Here is a 20824-nt window from a genome sequence, read left to right on the forward strand (position 1 = left end):
AGTTGCTTTTCCTGATGATATTGTGTGATATTATACATGAAACATCAGGACCTTTTTCTTACGGTTGAAACCAGCCTCCTCACCTTCAGCAGATGTCATCCTACTCCTCTTAGTTTTTACAAAGAGATTTTAATATCAGTTAGTGAGTGGTAACCTGAGTATATCAGTGTTCAACATATTGAATTAATTAATTAACTCATTCATTCAAAATTAAGGGCCTATTCTTTCAAGTGTGTCCAACAGTGGCCTAAGTATTGGGGATGCCGAGAGAAAAGGAGCCTGGTCTCTGCAGCCTGGCGGAAGGAGAGACGCTGCAGCAGACAGAGGCCATCGGTGCTTAAGGTCTGCAGGGGAGGGTCATTGGGCAGTGGGACAGTGGGGTCAGGGTGGAGTGGGAGGTGCAGGGGACAAAGGGAATGGCATCTCTTGGTTCTTCTGAGGCAGGAAAATAAGCTAAAACTAAAATTGGTCCAAGACCTGAAGTCCTGGAGGAGTGTACAATTTCAGAACTGCAGGCACTTGAGTACTACTGGGGTTGGGGAGCTTAGCATTGGTCTTCAGAGACCATGAGCGCTATGCAGAGAGCTTGGGAGGTGGAAGAGACGAGACAGGGGATATTGGTCTGACCCAAATGTGTTTAACGGCAGATGAGCGCTTGAGACATTTATGAATCTTCACATTCCCAGTGTGCACAATGCCACCACTCTCCTCCCCCAGGACAGTGACTTAAGGCTTTTCCTGGTTATCCGAAGGAATGGCAGCATGGCGGCAAGAGCATCAACGTGGCAGCATGAGCTCTTTTAGGTGTCATTCCTTTTTTTAAAAAAATCATTTTCTTACATGAATGTAAGAAAAACTGTAGAAGGGAAATACTGGATTTAAAAGCACATTAAAAAATTAACCCAGTAGTTTTCATATTTTAGCGAAGAAGAAGGCACTAGTGAATTCTGGTATGTGCAGTAAAATCGTGTCTTATAGCTTTGCAGTCTCACTAGTGTATGTCCGTGTCTTGTTCCATATGAGGTTACTTCCTAGACCTGCTCTCTTCTGACTAAGGTCAATGTCTAATGAGAATTAGTGGCAGAACCCGAAATCTGTAATTTCTTACTCTGCCTACTCTCAAGTTTTAATTAAATTGAAACTGAAAAAAAAAACAAACATTTTAGTTCACTGAATTAACGCTGTGGCTGTGGTCTTCAATCCATCACATTTTAGATAGTATTGCTGCCGCTGGTATAAACCAAGGGTTCTCTGAGTCATGGTGCTCAGAAAAGTCTATGAGAAAAGAAAAAAAAAATCACTGGTAATTTTCATAGGAAAAGAGCACAATCTGTCAGAGTCCCAGTCTGCTGCTGAGGGCACCAGACAATCTGTAGATCATATTTGGCTTTGACAGTGTGGCGGTTGTACGCTCCAAAGTAAAATGTTTTACAGGGAAAATGTAGATTTGCCATTTATAAGATCAGAGAAGTCATTTAGTGCATGCAGGAACGGACAGAACAGAATATATTATCAGAGTTTTTCTTGAGGATTTTCAATATGCAGGCAATTTCTAGGAAATCAAAACTTATAAATACTGTTTTGTAAAGCAGCTCTTTGGCGGCAAAGTCCAAACTCTCCCAGGAGACCCACTCCCTCTGGCCTTCTCAAGGTCATCATTCTCCCAGGTCCCCCTTCATTATCCACAGCACAGGATCATTTGCCTAGAAAAAAATACGTTGTAATATTTTCCAAAGTGATAAGAAAAGAAAACTGAACTAAGCCACGTCCCCTTCATTTCACTGGTCACTTTCTGACTCAAACTCCCAGCAATCCCACCAAGCCTGTACCTGCTCTTATCAACGGCCTCCTTGTTGCCAAGTGCACGGGAGGTTTCTAAGTCCCCACCAAGGTCATCTAGAAGCAGCAGATGCCATCCTCCATCATCCCTCCCTTCACTGGGCCTCTAGACCTCTTCTGTCTCCTCGGTTCTCTCTCTACCTCACTGGTCCCATCTTCTCAGGCTTCTTTGCAGATGACTCTTCAGCCTTCCAAACTTTGAACTCCATAATTCCCCAAGACTTTAGAGCTTTTCTCTTTCTACCCGCCATCGCTAGGAAATCACATTCCATGCCATGTGTATTCTGTGGACTTTAATTTTTATCCCCAGCCAAGATCTCTTCCCTGGATGTCAGACTTCCTACAGAATATCCTGTGGCTTCTGGTACAACCTGCCCACCCCACACTCTTGGTTTTCCCTGACAAGACAGCCTCCTCCCTGTCTTTCCAACTCAGTGAATCACTCCATTTTCCCAGGTGTTCATGGCCAACTTCTTGGCATCTTTCTTGATGTCTCTCTTTCTCTCCTCCTCTACCTCTGAACGGCTATCATAATTGGACCACCTCTCAGCACTTCTGCGGCCACTCTCCTCTAAGCCATCTTCATCTCTTGCCTGGATCATTGCAGTAGCCTCCTACAGTATCACCTTGTTTCAATCTGTTTTTCCAGCAGCCGGAATAATCCTTCTAACACTTAAACTATTTTAGGGCCCCTCTCTGCCTACACATTTTCAGTGGCTTCTACGCTCACTTAGAAATGACATCTAAAACCCTTCCCACTGGCAAGAAGACCTTACAGCGTCAGCCCCCATCCTGCCTCAGCCCAGTCAATTTTCCAATGTCAGCTTCTCCCCTTTTCCTCTTACACTCTCCTCCTGAGCCACTCTGGGCTTCTTATCTTTCCCCCAAAATGCCACACATGCTCCTACCTCAGGGCCTTTGCACCACCTCTTGTTCTAGTTCTGCATGGATCCTTCATTTAGCTCCTTCAGCCCTCTGCTAAAATGTCACCTGATCAGAGAGGTTTTCTCTGATCCTCTGACCTGAACCAGCCTCTCCCCATCCCTCTCACCCTCTCCACTCACCACGTTTCCTTCTTTTTCATTGCACTTATCACCATGCAACAAATTCCTTGTTTGTTTGTGTCTGTCTTCTCCCAGTGGAATGTAGGACTACATGAGCAAAAGCTTTCTTTGTTTCATTCACTGCTGTTCCCTCAGCTTCTAGAACACAGCCTTGCACAAAGTAGATAATCAATTGACATTTGTTTAGTGAATAAGTAATGAGTGAAGTCTCTTCCTAATACCTTTTTTTTTTTTTTTTTTTTTTTGCGGTACACGGGCTTCTCACTGTTGTGGCCTCTCCCGTTGCGGAGCACAGGCTCAGCGACCACGGCTCACGGGCCTAGCCGCTCCGCGGCATGTGGGATCTTCCTGGACCGGGGCACGAACCCGTGTCCCCTGCCTCGGCAGGTGGACTCTCAACCGCTGCGCTACCAGGGAAGCCCGACAATGGGATTTCTGAATGAAAAGTGTCAAATGTCTTTATGGCCTTTGGTCTCTTTCATGGGATAATTTCCAAATTAGATTTTCCAAAGTCTGGTCACTATTCTAATTTTTCCTCTTGCAGGTTTAATCAAAAACCACACAGGCATCTAAAACTACTTACACCCAACAATGCTACCCTGTTTTTCTACATTCCCGTTCTCCTTGCTCACAGAAATGTCCTCCCCCGCCCTCTACATGCCCATTTGTCAATGTATCATGGGTTTTTCCCGAATCTCCAGTTTGAAACCTAATAGTCATGTTTGATGTTTCCTGTCTAAACTGAACATGAGCCTTTACCATCCACTTTCCAGATCCCACTAGTGAGTTTCAGGAAAGGGTTCTGTCCCCCTACCTGCATATTGTTCAGTTGCCGAAAAGGATTTTTACAGTTTTTACATCACTTCCCCTTGCTCTGTTGCCTGCTCTTCACTTCTGGTGTTGTATCAGCTCTCATTCGTTCATTCATTTGTTAACTTTTTTCATTGCATATAGATACCCAGGAGAGTGGTAGATGCTAGGCAGGTAAGAGTGAGCAAAAGTAGGCAGAGTCCTTGATTGATGGAGGGAGCTACAGCCCAGAAGGAGAATCCATCCCCTTAGTCTTGATTTGTTAATAGGCCTCAGCTTTCTGCTTTCCTCTCATGGAGAATGTGAACGTGAGTTCCCTGTTATTACTCAGCCAGTAAGTGTAATGCAGTCCCACAGCGGTAGGATTTTATATATATATATATATATATATATATATATATATATAGTGTTTTCTCATAAGAGATTTCTAAAGCCATCCAGGTGCTGTATGTTTCCTTCCCTTTAAGTTTTGAGTGGAGTAGCAGGAGTTCAGTTATAGGCATTTCAGAGACTCTCTCTCCCTATAACCTTGTTACTATTCATGGCCCTCCGTGATTGCGTCATTCTGATATTATTCTCTGTTTCTCTGTTTTGTGCGCCATTGACACGCTACCCCAAGAGTGGTCCCGGGAGAGCAGCATCGCCCACACCTGGGAGCTTGTTAGACACGTAGGCTGGCAGGCCCCGTCCCAGACCTGCTGAATCAGAAACACTGGGCTGGGGCCGGAAGCTGTGTTTTAAGAGGCCCTCCAGGGGATTTTGATGCCTGCTGAAGTTTTCGTTTGATCCTGGAGGTTCTCAACTGGGCATGTTTGTCACACTTAGTCTTGGGACTTACTGAAATTCTCTGTCCAGGGGACAGAGATGCTAAACATTGCACAGTCTTGGGGGCAATGACAAACAGATAATTGTCCTGTTTCAAACGCCCCCATCACCCCTGTGGAGAGCACGATGAACCTGGTCTAACAAAGATGTTGCCAGGTCTTGAGTATAGTGGCTGGCTTCCTGCTTCTCTTAATTTCCTCACTCTGTTTCTTATTTTTAACTCCATCTCCAAATGTCTACATTCTATTCATCTTTCAAGGCTTGAATTCAGTAATCTTCCAGGATTTCCTAAGCTGAAATAGTAATATTTCTCCTTGGCAATCCCAAAAAGCAATCTCCTTTGCATTTTATTCATGGATCTAGATTCGCTTACTTATATCCGCCTTCTAATATCATTCTTCATATAAATGCCTTATCTTTCCTCTTCTCTGCGACTCAGGACAAGGTTATGTCCTCAGTGACTTTCTGTTCCAAGCAGTGTCTGGCATTATGGTTTAGAGTAGAAACCATCTCCCTTCCTTCCTCCTTGTAGTAGCCCCTGAGAGCAAGAATAGAGTGCTACCGACTTGTTTAGCAATGTCTGGAAATACAGGGGGGGAAAAAAAAATAAAGGAAAAACCCACACGTTACAATCCATGACCAAACTCTCATGGGAAGCAGTTACAAGCAAGAAACCTGTGTCTGATAAGTGAACCGCTTCATGCAGAATTGGCGCATGATATAAGAAGCTATAATTCCACCTCCCTCCAGCTGTGTAATTCTAGAAGCCATTTGTGAATACCCTGGGGCAACATAGATTTCTCAATTGCCTCTATTTCCTTCTCAATTGAAACTGATTCTATAAGAAAACAAGATTACCTTCTGGCTCTAATAAATTGAAGATCACAAACACAATTTGATGTCCAAGTTGAATTTTAGAAAGATAAAGCTTGATGTTAAACCTGAGAATTCAGGCCCTCGATGTTCATCCTCTGAATTTCCTATCCAAGTGGGACAAATGGTAGGGAGCAGCATGCTCTCTGCCTTTGGAAACTCTGCAGGAGTTAAGATGAGTTGCCTTCTTCAAAACCACAGAAAGGGTACATGAACTGGATGACAATGAGGTGCAACTTGCGGAGGACTTTTTTCCTTTTTTTCACCTTGTGGGATTGTCTTAAGGAGGAAAGGTGTTGTATAAATCTGCTGGGGCTGCCATAACAAAATGCTGCAGAATGGGTGCTTTAAACACCAGAAATTAATTGTCTTGCAGTTCAGATCAAGACAGGGGTAAATTTGGTTTCTGGTGAGAGCTCGCTTCCTGGCTTGTAGGTCGCTGACTTCTCCTGTGTCCTCACATGGCCTTCCCTCGATGCCTGCAGAGAAAGTGAGCTCTGTGGTGTCTCTTTTTATAAGGACACCAATCCTATCAGATCAGGGCCCCAGCCTTATGGCCTCATTTAACTTTAATCACCTCCTTAAAACCCCACCTCCAAATACAGACACATTGAGTATTAGGGCTTCAACATATGGATTTTGGGAGGACACAGTTCTGTTCACAAAGGTGTATTTTGGTTGAATTCTTATTTCAAGGAGGCTGTCTTTGTTCTTGGCCCACTGGAAGGTGGACACCGAGATGAAATTAGATGTGCAAGAGGTTTTGGGGAAAACACCAGCAAGAAGAAAAGGAGAAGGACCCAGAGGAAGCTGGAAGAGCTTTCAGAACACAATGCTAGTGTGACCCAGTTGTGTTAGTGTGCTCATAGCAAAAGACCACAGGCTGGGTGGCTGAATAACAGAAATGTATTTTCTCATAGTTCTGAAGACTAGAAATCCAAGATCAACAGGTCAGCAGGTTTAGTTTCTTCTGACACTCTCCCTGGCTTGCAGTTGGCCACCTCACTGTGTCCTCACATGGTCATCCCTCCATCCCTGTGTGTCTGTATTCTAATCGCCTCTTCTTATAAGGACACCAATTGTATTGGATTAGGGTCCACCCTCATGACCTTGTTTAACCTTAATTACCTCTTTAAGGTAATTACCTGTCAACAAATCCAGTCACATTCTGGGGTACTGGGGGGTTAAGACTTCAACATATGAATTTTGAGAGATGCAATAACATCAGTGAAGAAGAGAAGGAAGCAGAGGAATTGGTGGGAGATTTTGCCTCATGGTTCTAAGAAAGTTCTCTAAGAGGCTGACAGCTAGTTCTCCAGTCAGATCTGTCCTTGTGTGGGAGGTGCATCTTGCAGTACCAGACCTGCATCAGTACCCCTGCTGCACATGGTCACTTTGCTAGGAGCAGATCATGAGCACAGTGGCCTTGGTGTGATGTGGGCACAGCAGGTGGGACCATCTGTCCGTCATGCTTCCTTCTGCAGGAGTTCTGAGTAGACATTTCCTTGGACACAGTAAAGCCTTCTGTCACACGTTAAAAAGAACTACAAGAGATTTTTAAGATAAAGCCCAAAAGACTCCCGTCAAGAATAGTGATTCAGATAAGAATGTAAAGGTAGGAACTGCAATCAGCATGTAAGGTGAAGCCAAGTGAGATAGCACGTGTCCCCATCATGGGCAGACACGAGTAAAGTCAGACCTCAGATTCTGAGTATTATAAATCAGAATCAGAAAGAAGGGATGACAGTTATTATTATGAAAAACTGGTTACGGCCTAAACCAAACAGAGAACCAAGTTAAAGATACAATGAAATGTGTGCATCAGAATCATTCCCTAAATTTTAATGTTCATTTATGGTAAAGTCCTAACTTCCTGAAATTTTACAAAATCAATGTTAGAAATGAGCAAGAAGAGAACGGACAACAATTTGTCATGGGTGGTTTGGATATTCAAGTGCCTGACGGCAGTGGTAGTGGGGGAAGGCATGGTATATAACTGTGGGCTGGAATTGCCTCCTGGAATAGAACTAACTTTCTGTGAAGGAAATGGAGGTCGTATGTAGTGGGTGGTGCGGTGAGATAGGAGGAATGTCCAAGGTCAGGTAGCATCTTAGGAAGATACTGTGTATCCCATCTGCCCCCACCGGTCCTGTTACTTACTTGTGGATCTCACGGTCGACCAATTCTATTGGTGATCCTGTGAAATTCCAATAGTCAGCTGTCCTTCACCAGGAACACTTGCCAAGTTGATATGGTCCAACCTTGGTTTAGTTGCTTCTTCTCAAATTTTAAAGTGAGTTATGTGATTTCAGGCTGTGTCCGGTAACACAAGTTCATATATGATGACTGAGTCTACACTCTGGAAGAATACTATGCAGTTAACTAAGGAGTTGCCTTAAGCATAAACATATGCACAGCAAAATAAAATTAGAATCTAAATCCAGCTCCTCTGAGGATTTAGTAGACTAATGGCAGTGTCCTACTTTGATAAACAGCTATGGCGGAAGTGAGTTAAGTCCCTGGCCTGCTCTGGCCTCAGGTGTTGGGTGTCCCAGATAATTGCAATAATCACACAGACGCTTCTGTGGGTTCCATGCAGATGTTCCCTTCACATGGAACCGTGCCAGGCTGGTCACTTCTTCCTAGAATCACAGTCTCTGTGCTCTTACACAGTCTCCAAGTTTCAGAATTCCTGCAGCTTCCTAGGAGCTTTTGTCCATGTAAACCAATTATTTTCAAGCTGCACTTTTCCTAAATTCATAGCTGGCATGAATGGCAAAGACCTTGAATGTAGAAAGAGAAGCTAAAAACAATTTGATGGATTTGAACAATGTAGTTAATCCACCAATAGGAAAATTAGTAAGGGCAAATATAGATTCCAAAATATCAGTTCATTAATTTGGGAGCTGTGGTTTGTTGTAACAATGTGATACGAGTCCATTAATAAAATGGAAGACTGCATTAACAGAAGCAGGGTTTCTAAAACAAGGGAAGCAGAAGGCCTGAGTGATATAATTTAATTTGAGGGCCTTGGTGCATTTACATGTAGAGAAGCCCGTCAGGGACCATGAGAACAGGGAGAGACCTAAAACCATTTTACACGAGGAAGAGGCAGTGGGACTCAGGGTGTTTGGCTTAGAGAAGAGAAGCTCCGATAGGACAGAATAGCTCAGTTTGAAGTATTGCCACACAGAACTTACTCTTTTTTTCTTTTTTAATTTTTATCGGAGTAGAGTGGCTTTACAATGTTGTGTTAGTTTCTACTGTACAGCAAAGTGAACCAGCTATAGGTATACATATCCCCTCTTTTTTGGATTTCCTTCCCATTTAGGTCACCACAGAGCACTGAGTAGAGTTCCCTGTGCTGTACAGTAGGTTTTCATTAGTTATCTATCTTACACATATTAGTGTTTATATGTCAACCCCAATCTCCCAATTCATCCCACCCGCCCCCTTCCCCCTTGGTATCCATATCTTTGTTCTCTCTGTCTGTGTCTCTATTTCCGCTTTGTAAATAAGATCGTCTCTACCAGTTTTTCCAGATTCCACATATATGCGTTAATTACGATATCTGTTTTTCTCTTTCTGACTTACTTCACCCTGTATGACAGTCTCTAGGTCCATCCACGTCTCTACAAATGACCCAATTTCATTCCTTTTTATGACTGAGTAATATTCCATTTGTATACATGTACCACATCTTCTTTATCCATTCCTCTGTTGACGGACATTTAGGTTGCTTCCATGTCCTGGCTATTGTAAATAGTGCTGCAGTGAACATTGGGGTGCATGTGTCTTTTTGAATTATGGTTTCTCCGGATATATGCCCAGTAGTGGAATTGCTGGATCATATGGTAGTTGTATTTTTAGTTTTTTAAGGAACCTCCCTACTGTTCTCCATAGTGGCTGTATCAATTTACATTCCCACCAATGGTGTAGGAGGGTTCCCTTTTCCCCACACCCTGTCCAGCATTTATTGTTTGTGGATTTTTTGATGATGGCCATTCTGACTGGTGCGAGGTGGTACCTCACTGTGGTTTTAATTTGCATCATAGAACTTACTCTTATAGCTTCTGTTTCTTCTGGCGACTTAGACTTGTTCACTATGGGATCTGATGGGTAGAGAAGGCCAGGGCTTCAAAACAGAATTCAGCTCCATGTAAGGAAGTGATTTCAAGTCTTCGGAAGAAACTGCCTTGGTAGGTGGCGAGCAAGTTGGCAATTAACTAAAAGCTTTCAGTGCCAAGGTTTACTCATCTGTGATAATAGTACCTACATTGTAGGCAGTGTGAATGTCAGCCTGTAGTCTTGTTAGTATAGAGGCTACACCACTCATCAGTAGCCTTTTGTTATTATTTTGTGCATACTTGGATTGCCTGTTCTTTAAAGTTTCGATATTATAGTGTGATTCTATAAGTTTTTCATAGGAAAATAATTGCGTTCTTGAATCAGAGCTGTAGGCTGCCATCAGATTGCTCTAGGATCATTGAAAATCTCAGGATCAAACCTCTCGTGAGTTTAACTTCAAATATAAGTTATTTTCAGTGCAAAAGTAGAAATGGATTTAGGCAGAGAACAGCCTCCTGTCTCTTCCTTTCTTTTTCCCAAACTTTCCTTGCAGGCTGGTACTTGAAGGGCCATAGGAAGAGGGTATAAAATTGTATAACTTCATTAAGGTGCTTTATGAAAGTATATCTTAGCAAAGATGATAAGTTTTGGAATCAGCGGAGTGTGAGTTACAAATCTTTCTTGTGCTACATGTTTATTTAACTTGATGGCATCATGCAAATCAACTTAACGTCTTTGAGTTTCAAGTTTCTTACCAGTTAAATGGAGGTAATACTGGTTTACAAGCTTGTGAGGATTGGACATTAGGTAGATACTGGTCAAATGGTAGCTTTCTTATTATTTGTCTATCGAGGGATCACTATAAATGTATCTTGTCATAATTATTACAAGGAAAATGTGATTAAAATAATGCCATAAAATATTTTTTGTTAACATCTTTATTGGAGTATAATTACTTTCCAATGGTGTGTTAGTTTCTGCTGTATAACAAAGTGAATCAGCTATACATAAACATATATCCCCATATCTCCTCCCTCTTACGTCTCCCTCCCACCCTCCCTATCCCACCCCTCTAGGTGGACACAAAGCACTGAGCTGATCTCCCTGTGCTATGCAGCTGCTTCCCACTAGCTATTTGTTTTACATTTGGTAGTGTATATATGTCCATGCCACTCTCTCACTTCGTCCCAACTTACCCTGCCCCCTCCCCGTGTCCTCACGTCCATTCTCTACGTCTGCGTCTTTATTCCTGTCCTGCCCCTAGGTTCTTCAGAACCATTTTTGTTTTAGATTGCCATAAAATATTGTGGCGAATTTAAAACTTTAGGTTATAAGCCTTAAGAGCATAGATTGTTGATTTGCCATGTGAAGAACTGAATTTTATTTTCGTAGTTTAAATGGGTTTCAGAACTGCTAACCATGTCACAGTTGGTGAGTTAATTTTTAAAATTTTATGTTATATTACAATTTTTATCACAAATAACCTACAAAACTATATTGAAGATAACTGTAAATTTAGTTATTGCAATGTGTATGTATTTGCCTTTAAATGTCACAGTCAGACATTTTGTATCATACTTGCTAATTAAGTTAACAATTTTAATAGACCCCCAAATTTTATCATGAGACTATTATACAGTAGTAAAGATGACTTATTTCACTGAAATGCCTCATAAAGACTTCTTAGTGAGTAATAGCCATTTTTGATTATCTTTGGCATGATTCTATTTCATAAGAATTCAATAAATTTTCATTGTAAAAACGTATCTTTGTTAAACCCAGACAAATAACCTATATCCTTGACTATTCTCTTTTTATTAACGGTCATTTCTTCTAAAGTGCATGAACGCACAAGTACAAAGAATCTCTGAAATCTGAAAGATAAAAAGAACAGTAGCAGCGAAGAAGTTAAAGTAGAAAAGTCCCCACAGTGCCCACCTGGACTTGGAAAAACCACCACAGCTAACATAGTTCTAGGTGCCTCATTTCTAGGAGAAAAGAACCAGTTAATTGAGGAACAGAGAGACTAGCATGATGTAGAAACAATCTTCAAAATGAAAGTCAGTATTGAACAACCTGCAGTGGGGAGTGAGAACGTCACTATAGTTTCACAGAGTATCGTGAGTTACGGATGTGCCTGCGTGGTTTCACCAAGTCTGTCCATCAGCCAGCTCGCGGCTCATTTTCTGCTGTTTTCTCCAACTGCTGTTTAAAACCTACACTTTTCAGCTTAGCAAGCCCAGAGCCTTCCACAAGATACAGTCCAATTCTGTTCATATAGAGGTCAAGCCTAGTGCCTTAGAACATGGATACGATGCAAAACAGAACAAAAATGCACTTTTATCGGAGCTTTTGTGAATGCTCAGTCTCTGGGGTAGCTTTGGGAGATGGAGTGTTTCAACACTTACTTAGGTCTCTCTTCTTCTCGGCTTTTCCTTCTTCCTGCTCTTTTGCACAACAGTAATTAAAATAAATCCTTGCGGGCTTCCTTGGTGGCGCAGTGGTTGAGAGTCCGCCTGCCGATGCAGGGGACATGGGTTCGTGCCCCGGTCCGGGAAGATCCCACATGCCGCGGAGCGGCTGGTCCCATGAGCCATGGCCGCTGAGCCTGCGCGTCCGGAGCCTGTGCTCCGCGACGGGAGAGGCCACAGCAGTGAGAGGCCCGCGTACCGCAAAAAAAAAAATCCTTGCTATTTTATTTGACAAGTTATCTACATCTTTTTTCCCCTACTTCCAAACTCACTTCCCACCCAAGAACTGGAAGAAGGGCTGCATGTAGATGTCGGACTCATTTTTTAGCCAGTGTCCGTTCTTTTTCATCTACCTCTATTTGGTGGAGAATCAGTCTTGCAGGATATCTGATAACCCCCTTGACTCTTTTTTACTAATTTCTTTGTTTTCAGTCATAACTTAATGAACATCAATGACAAGTTGAAATAATCTAGGAACCGCCAGCTTATTGTCATCATTCTTATGTTTGGGCCACACTTATTCTGGAATGAGCTGGCCGGGCCGTAGTTATTACCGACCTGAACTATTCTTGAATGATTGTAATGATCTTCTACCGGGCGTTTCTACCTTCAGTGTTTCTTTCTTCCGAACCCTCACACACACCGATATATTAGTGTTGTTCCTAGAAGATCCTAGTGATTATGTCATTCCCACTCTCAGAAAACTGCCTGCCATTTTCCCAGAAGGATGAAGACCCTCTTCCATGTTGTGTACCTTCAAGGTTTGTGTAACTTAATCTTGCCTTGTTTTTCATCATCTGATTTCACTACAGCACAAGTCCCTGCTCTCTTTTTTTTTTTTACATCTTCATCGGAGTATAATTGCTTTACAATGCTGTGTTAGTTTCTGCTTTACAACAAAGTGAATCAGTTTTACATATACATATGTTCCCGTATCTCTTCCCTCTTGCGTCTCCCTCCCTCCCACCCTCCCTATCCCACCCCTCCAGGCGGTCACAAAGCACGGAGCTGATCTCCCTGTGCTATGTGGCTGCTTCCCACTAGCTATCTACCTTATGTTTGGTAGTGTATATATGTCCATGCCTCTCTCTCGCTTTGTCACAGCTTACCCTTCCCCCTCCCCATATCCTCAAGTCCATTCTCTAGTAGGTCTGTGTCTTTATTCCTGTCTTAGCCCTAGGTTCTTCATGGCATTTTTTTCTTAGATTCCATATATATGTGTTAGCATACGGTATTTGTCTTTCTCTTTCTGACTTACTTCACTCTGTATGACAGACTCTAGGTCTATCCACCTCATTACAAATAGCTCAATTTCGTTTCCTTTTATGGCTGAGTAATATTCCATTGTATATATGTGCCACATCTTGTTTATCCGTTCATCCGATGATGGACACTTAGGTTGCTTCCATGTCCTGGCTATTGTAAACAGAGCTGCAATGAACATTGTGGTACATGACTCTTTGAATTACGGTTCTCTCAGGGTATATGCCCAGTAGCGGGATTGCTGGGTCGGATGGTAGCTCTATTCGTAGTTTTTAAGGAGCCTCCACACTGTACCTGCTCTAACTCTTTTCTCCAGGATTCTTCGGATGCCTCTTGCATTTTCTTGCTTCCCAGCTTTCTTCATGATACTGGTTCCAGTCAAAAGGCTTTCTTCTGTTCTCTCAACCTCCGATGTGTTCCCCCACTAAATAAAATTTCTGTAACCAAAAACCTTCCAAAATGTCCCATTACTTTCCTCTCTTTTCCTCTCTCTTTTCCCATCCATAGTCCAAAAAGTCCCCCATATATTCAAAAATTGTGAAATTATTTTTTCCTTGATTTGTAGACTTGTTTTCATGAATTGCTTTAGGCTAGCTTTATGAGTTTTCTACTGCTCTTTAACAAATTGGCATAAACTTAGCACCTTAAGGCACACACTTGGCATCTCTCAGTTTTTGTGGGTCAGGAGTCTGGCTGTGACATCACTGAGGCTGCTACTTAGGGTCTCAGGTGGCTGCTGTCAAGGTGAGGGGGGGCTGTGTTCTCCTTTTGGAGACTTGCCTGGAGAAGAACCCGCCTCTAAGCTGACTAGGTTGGCGGAATCCAGTTCCCTGTGGGTTAGGACTAAGGGCCCTGGCCTCTTGCGGGATGTCTCAGGTCCTGGAACCCCTCTTAGCTTCTAGCCACGTGGGCTCCCAGCTCAGTCCGTTAAGAGGCCAGATTGAAACAGAATCTCTAGAGTGAGTCTGTGGTCAAGACGGAGTCAAGGAACCAGTGTCCCAGCACTTTGGTTAGAAGTTGTCACGCCCAACCACACTCAAGGGGAGAGCGTCATAACAGAATATGAACCCCAGACGTTGGGTTACAGGGAGCACCCTAGGGGCTGTCTCCATCCATGATGCTGAGTCTTCTCCATGATTGGAGCCTGGTAGTGAAGACCTATGTTTGTATTTCTCTCTCTTGTTCTCTCTCCATTTCTGTTTCACATACTCACACACACACACACACACACACACACACACACACTGACCTTCCTTGATCACTTGAATTCCACGTCCCTAAAGAGATTCATTTAAATTATTTCATTAATCTAAACCTTCTTTTTCATATAAAATTCCTTAAATGTATTTTCTATTAAATGACCTTAACTGCTAAATAGTTTTAAAAGGACCTTTCAGAATTAAGCAGATTAACTACAATTCACAGCATTTAAACTCTTACAAAATGTTCACGGTGTCGACTTTGAAGGAGAATTCTGCTGGCGATATATGTCACCCCCGTGTGCAAAATCATGGTCTTCACTGCATAACTTCTTTTCTTTCTTATTTCAGTAGTGATACGTAATTTGAAAACTTAAAATTAGACAGTTAACTCAGTTCATCACAAAGAATTTACAAGTATTCTCTATTATCCATGCAAACTTTTATCCATGCTGTGGGTTATATTCTTATTTTGCAAATATATTTTAACTTAATTGTCCTTTCAATCTTGATTCTAAGTCACCTTTTTACTTTTTAAAATCTTTATTATAAAACCAAAGAAAATAGTTCTATTGAAAAACAGTAACTAGAAGATACTCTTTGTGAGATCAAGTTAGAAGATTAAACAAAAACTCCTTTGGGAGGAAAAAGAAAAAAATTAAAAACATTTTAAAGAATAGGCTAGTTAGATAAGACTAGAATGTTACACATGTGTTCCACGGGTCACCTTGACATATGAAATACATTGAACCAATTAGTATATCTGTATAACAGAAGACAATCACCTGTTGTTCTACATAAATTTTTCCTACATGTGTTCTGTAAATTTTGTTCTACATAATTAAGCCAATTTTTAAATTAAACTACTTGAACTGATGGCTCTGATAATCAGGGTTGATTGTAATCAGTGAAATGAAAATAATGATATTAGCAGAAAATACTGGATCTCTTTCTCTGTCTCACACACACACGCACACACTCTCACACTCACATAATCATGCTTTAAAATACCATGTGTGTCTGGCCTTGTGTGTGTGTGGGGGGAGAGGGAGGCTTGATCTTAGAGCGTTGCTGATGGAACATGCATTTCTTCTTCTCCACGCTGTAATCTGGGAGCTCCATCACTTTGCTCAACAGCTGTACCATCTTGCATTTTCTCTACCTCTACATCTTATTGCCTCCCTGGAGTCATCTCAGCCCCTTCATTCCGTAGGGATGTCATTTGTCTGTTTTCTTTTAACTCACTCTTTAATCCCTTAATCTTCTAGCTAGCTGCCTATCTTTACTGTCAACTGTACTCTAGACTAAAGCTTCCAATGTATTACATGTCTCAAAGTTACTAAGTCTTTTGGATCCAATAAAAATAGAAAACATCATCTTTTTCTTAGTTTGGAGCTTAAATGTTTTTATTACACACATAGATATTTTATTATGAATTTTTATTATAAATCCCTTTTTCCTCAGTGAAAAGTTCCTGGGGCTGAAGAGCCAGCTGCATTGTTCCAAGCTGACTATTTTAGTGGCAGAATTTTGCCAAGGCGTTGCCAGTTTCGGTTCCTCGACAAGCCTCATTCAACAGGGTCACCTTTGAATCTGTCAGCTACCTAGTACTCTTCCAGTAAATATATTTTATGCTTCAAAAAATAAATAAATCATTTTTCCCTAACCTCAGGTCTGTGATGATGATCTAAAAATACTTTCTGATGATTTGAAAATACAGGGGTCTAGTCTAGTCTAGTCTAATGAAACTTCTTACAACCTTGGGAACTAAAGTTTAAATCCAGTAGACAAAAATTTGAAGCAGTGATGAGCAATATATGTGTCAGGCCAAAATTCTGAACATTATTTAAGTAATTATAAAATGGTGTTTGTTAGAACTGAATGTACTGTTATAGTCTAAGAAAAATGAGATAAGATTATTTAACGCATGGGGCTGGATAATGGGCTAATTTGAAAAAAAATCATTTTGTAGCAACATTTATGGATGACTTAAGGTAAGAAAGGGAGAACATGTTTTATCAGATTTTCTTACAGGTGTTTTTCAAAGCACAACTTTCTTCCACTTTTGGATTTTTGTGAGTTCCTCTGGGTTGTGTGTTACCCGACATGCCGCTGCATAGCCACCAAAGTGATGAGAATGCTATGGGGCAAGAGAACCTTGGAAATCACAGGGAGTTTTATTTCCTGCCATGGACTTAAGAGGCAGCTGAATTAATAAGTTAACTATAAAAAAAAATAGACACTTAAATATAGTTAGGTTTAACTGATTTCCTTTTGCGAAGGGCAGAGTTTTCCTAAAATAGAATAAATACGATTTAATACTTTTAAGTTTCTGTCTCAAAGTTGGCAGTGAATCTCAGATTTATGTAACAATTTGCATAACAATAGTCCATAGCAGGACTATTTTGCGTAACACGCAGCATCAATGTGGCCAAATGTCATATCACTACTATGTATAAAATAGATAACTAATGAGAACCTACTATATAGCACAGGGAACTCTACTCAGTGCTCTGTGGTGACCTAAATGGGAAGGAAAAACAAAAAGGAGGGGATGTATGTATATGTATAGCTGATTCACTTTGCTGTACAGCAGAAAGTAACACAACATTGTAAAGCAACTATACTCCAATAAAAATTAGAAAAAGAAATTGCGAAATGTCAACTCATTCCACTTCTGTGTTAATAAATTATCGGGTTGGCCAAAAAAGTTCGTTCGGGTTTCTCCATAGATGTTACAGCAAAATCTGAACGAACTTTTTGGCCAACCCAATAATATTCATAACATACGATGTTTTTGAAAAGATTGAAAACTTTTATTGGAATTATTTTGTTTTTGAAAGAAAACACCATTTAACGAATAGTATCACAGCCCCAAACGACACATTCTGAATAGGTATGAAAACTGGTGGCCAGGAGAGTTTCAGTTCAGTTACACTGGTTCTTCACATTCACATTTTATCAACGCCCCAATCACAGCTGTACTTAATGTAACTAAGCATTTTTATATCTCCTGAGTTACCATTCCCTCCTGTTTGTAAAATGATGATTCTTACTGTAATTGTAGATTTTGATTAGTTTTAACACAGAAAAATATTAACAAATTATTTACACAGGTTTTTCAATTTAGTTTCTCACATGTCCAAATTAGAGCCAACCTTTAATGTTTACCACAGACTTGCCAAATATTGGCATAGTTCTGTTTTCTGCATGTTTTCAGATAACTGTGGGCCACAGTAGATGCTTATGTAATCTAAATAGGGTGAGGCTTAGGAAAGTGTTTGACTTTACTTCATTTATTCCTTACAGAAAGAATCTATTTTATATGTGGTCTGACAATTTTTTACCTATTAGATGATATTTTAAATAACAGAAGGAAAAGCAGAAAACCCTCATGGTCTTGTCTGAGTAGTGTAGAAAAGTAGGGGAGGGTGGTGGAGATGGAGAGAGAGAGAGAGAGAGAGAGAGAGAGAGAAACAGAGAAGTCCTAGCACAGACCATTTCATCATTTGGGTTTGTGCTTACTGTTGGTATGTTTTATAAGGATTAACTTCATCTTGAGTCCAAATTGATGGAGGACGTACTTATTCAGTACTCCCTGTCACTTGCTTAGCCATTCTAATATCTAGCTAAATCAATTTTATTTTTGGTTTGAAGAGAGGTGACTTTTGCAGTCCACACTACTAGTTAGTTTTATAGTTGATGAACATGAATGGGCTAGAAAAAGAGCCAATACTATTACCACTGTCACATTTCTGAACTTTCAGGAAAGCATGCTCTACATGGGAAGAGACCTTTGTTTAGAGGCAGACGAGATGACAACCCAGGAAGTGCCCCTTTCAGAAAGATTTAAAAGCAGATTTATTATTTGTGTCTCTAAGTTAAAAGGCACTGCTTTCAATGACAATATTTTGAAATATCCCTGAAGCCTGACTCATTGTACCCTTGCCTCTGCCTTTTTAAATTTTCTCCTCCCATTTAATAATGGATTTTTAAAACATAGAACATCGTGAATCAAGTGTAAATGCTCAGTATAGATTTAAGCTAAATAAAGTCTTGGGCACCAGGAACAGATTCCTTTTCCGTACCAGCTCCCCAAGGAATGATATCCATCATTCATGCCTTATGTTTCCTTGATTTTTCATGAGACAGAAATGTCCTCAGCAGTTCTGGGACTGACAGAGATATTTGGTATTCATCAGAGTAATTGAGCCTGTGCACGTAACACGGAATTTCGAAGAGTGTTTAAGACACAAACTGAAATTGGTTAATTAAAGTGTGCAACATGCAAGGACATTAAAAGCTGTTGATTTTGCATTTGTGGGGCAGTTCTTTAGTGCGAAGACCTAACGCTGATAGATAGATTTTTCTGGCAGCTTCTGTGGTCATGAGCACCAGGGAAGGGGCGGGCTCACTCAATCTTGTTGAATGCTAAAGCCTCTGGCACGTATTGAAATTGGAATTGATCATTTCCTAAGGGGCAGCATTTATCTCTCTTCCTTAATGTATCACCCTGTATATATTTTTCTACATGAGCTTCTCTGGGGACAGCAGTTATAAATGCCTAATGGGGCATATGTCAGAGTATAAAAAAGAAAAATGTCCTGATTAACAAGACTCAAAAAGGTAGGGGTGAAATAGTAACCTGGGAAATATCAGAGTCAAGTAACAACTAAGAGCATGTGGTTTATTTGATGCTGAGTTGAAAACTGTAAGAACTGGGGTCCAGGGAGCTGATAGGACTTGAGCAGCTCTGCTACGTCATTCTGAGTGACCAGAAACTATGAATTCGAAAGCGTTCTCAATGTTCATTCTTGAGGCTAAACATATATTTCAGCACATTGGCGGAACATTTTCCAAATGAATATTATACAGATAAGAAAGCTTAATTATCCCTTGAAACTGTTCCTTTCCTGCCTCAGAATTATTGAAAAACACAAATAAGATTTATGCAAATAAAAGTATTTGACATTAGATTTTCTGTATACATAGTTTTATAAAACATGACTATAATAAAGTGTATATGGTTTGAGAAGGTTATAAAGTTTAAGAGCATCACAGTAGAAGGATTATAACTTTTTATTGTGATAAAATCCATCGAAAATAAAACTTCCCATTTTAATTATTTTAAAGTGTACCATTTACCTCATTCACAGTATTGTGCGTCCATCACCACTATTTAGTTTCAGGACATGTCATCACCCCAAATGGAAATACTGTATCCGTTAGACAGTCACTCTCCATTTTCCTCTCCCTGTCAGCCCTTGACAACCACCAGTCTGCTTTCCATCTTTATGAATTTCCCTATTCTTGAGATTTCATATAAGTGAAATCACACACTATATAGCTTATTGTGTCTGGCTTCTCTCATTTAGCTTTTTAATGTCCATTTATGTTGTAATACATACTCCTTTCCTTTCTCATAGTTAAATAATATTCCATTATATAGATATAACTCTCTTTGTTTACCCATCAGTCAGTTGATGGACATTTGGGTTGTTTTCATCTTTTGGCTGTTGTGAATTGTGCTGCTATGAACATGTGTGAACAAGTATTTGTTTGAGTACCTGTCTTCAATTCTTTGAGGCTTATATGTAAGAGCGGGTTTGCTAGCTCATATAGTTATTTATGTTTAACATTTTGAAGAAGATTTAAACTTCTACCGTGGTCACTGAACCATTTTTTCATTCCTACCTGGAATGTATGAGGGTTCCAGCATCTCCACATTTTTGCCAATACTTGTTGTTTTTCTTTATTTTTACAATTTACTGTAGCTGTCCAGTCATCCTAGCAACTATATTTGTGGAAGACTATTCCTTCCTCCATTGAGTGATCTTGGACTATCTTTGAAAATCTGTTGAACATAAATGTATAGGTTTATGGGTTCTGAATTCTTAGTCACATTTCATTGGTCCATATGTCTGTCTTAGGCCAGCGCCACACTGCTTTGATGACTATAGCTTTGCAGTAAGTTTTGAAGTCAGAACGTGAGTCCTCCAACTTACTGTTTCTTTCTTTTTTTTTCTTTTCCGCTTCTTTCTTTTTCAAGATTGTTTTGGCTATTTAGAGTCCCCTATGAATTTTAGGATCAACTTTTCTTTTTTCTGCAAAGGAAAAAAAAAAAAAAGCTATGGGTTTTGATAGGGATGTATCTTGGCTTTTTTGATAAGAAAATGTCCTGGAGAATGAAGGAGGACTTTGCCATCTCATATCTTCTTTTCTCCCTTGAAGAGGTACTTTAGTTTTGTTCTCACTGTTATTAGTTTAGTGGGTCAATTTAACGAAGAATAGTCACTACTTAGTAACCAACATTTCTAAATTTTAGTATTTATTATTTATACAGTAATATAGGAAATTTTTCATTAAAATCTTTTAGTGTGAAATAAAGCACAGTAAACTTTGCAAAAATATG

Source organism: Tursiops truncatus, chromosome 18 (genome assembly GCF_011762595.2).
Source record: "Tursiops truncatus isolate mTurTru1 chromosome 18, mTurTru1.mat.Y, whole genome shotgun sequence".
NCBI classification, from domain to species: Eukaryota; Metazoa; Chordata; class Mammalia; order Artiodactyla; family Delphinidae; genus Tursiops; species Tursiops truncatus.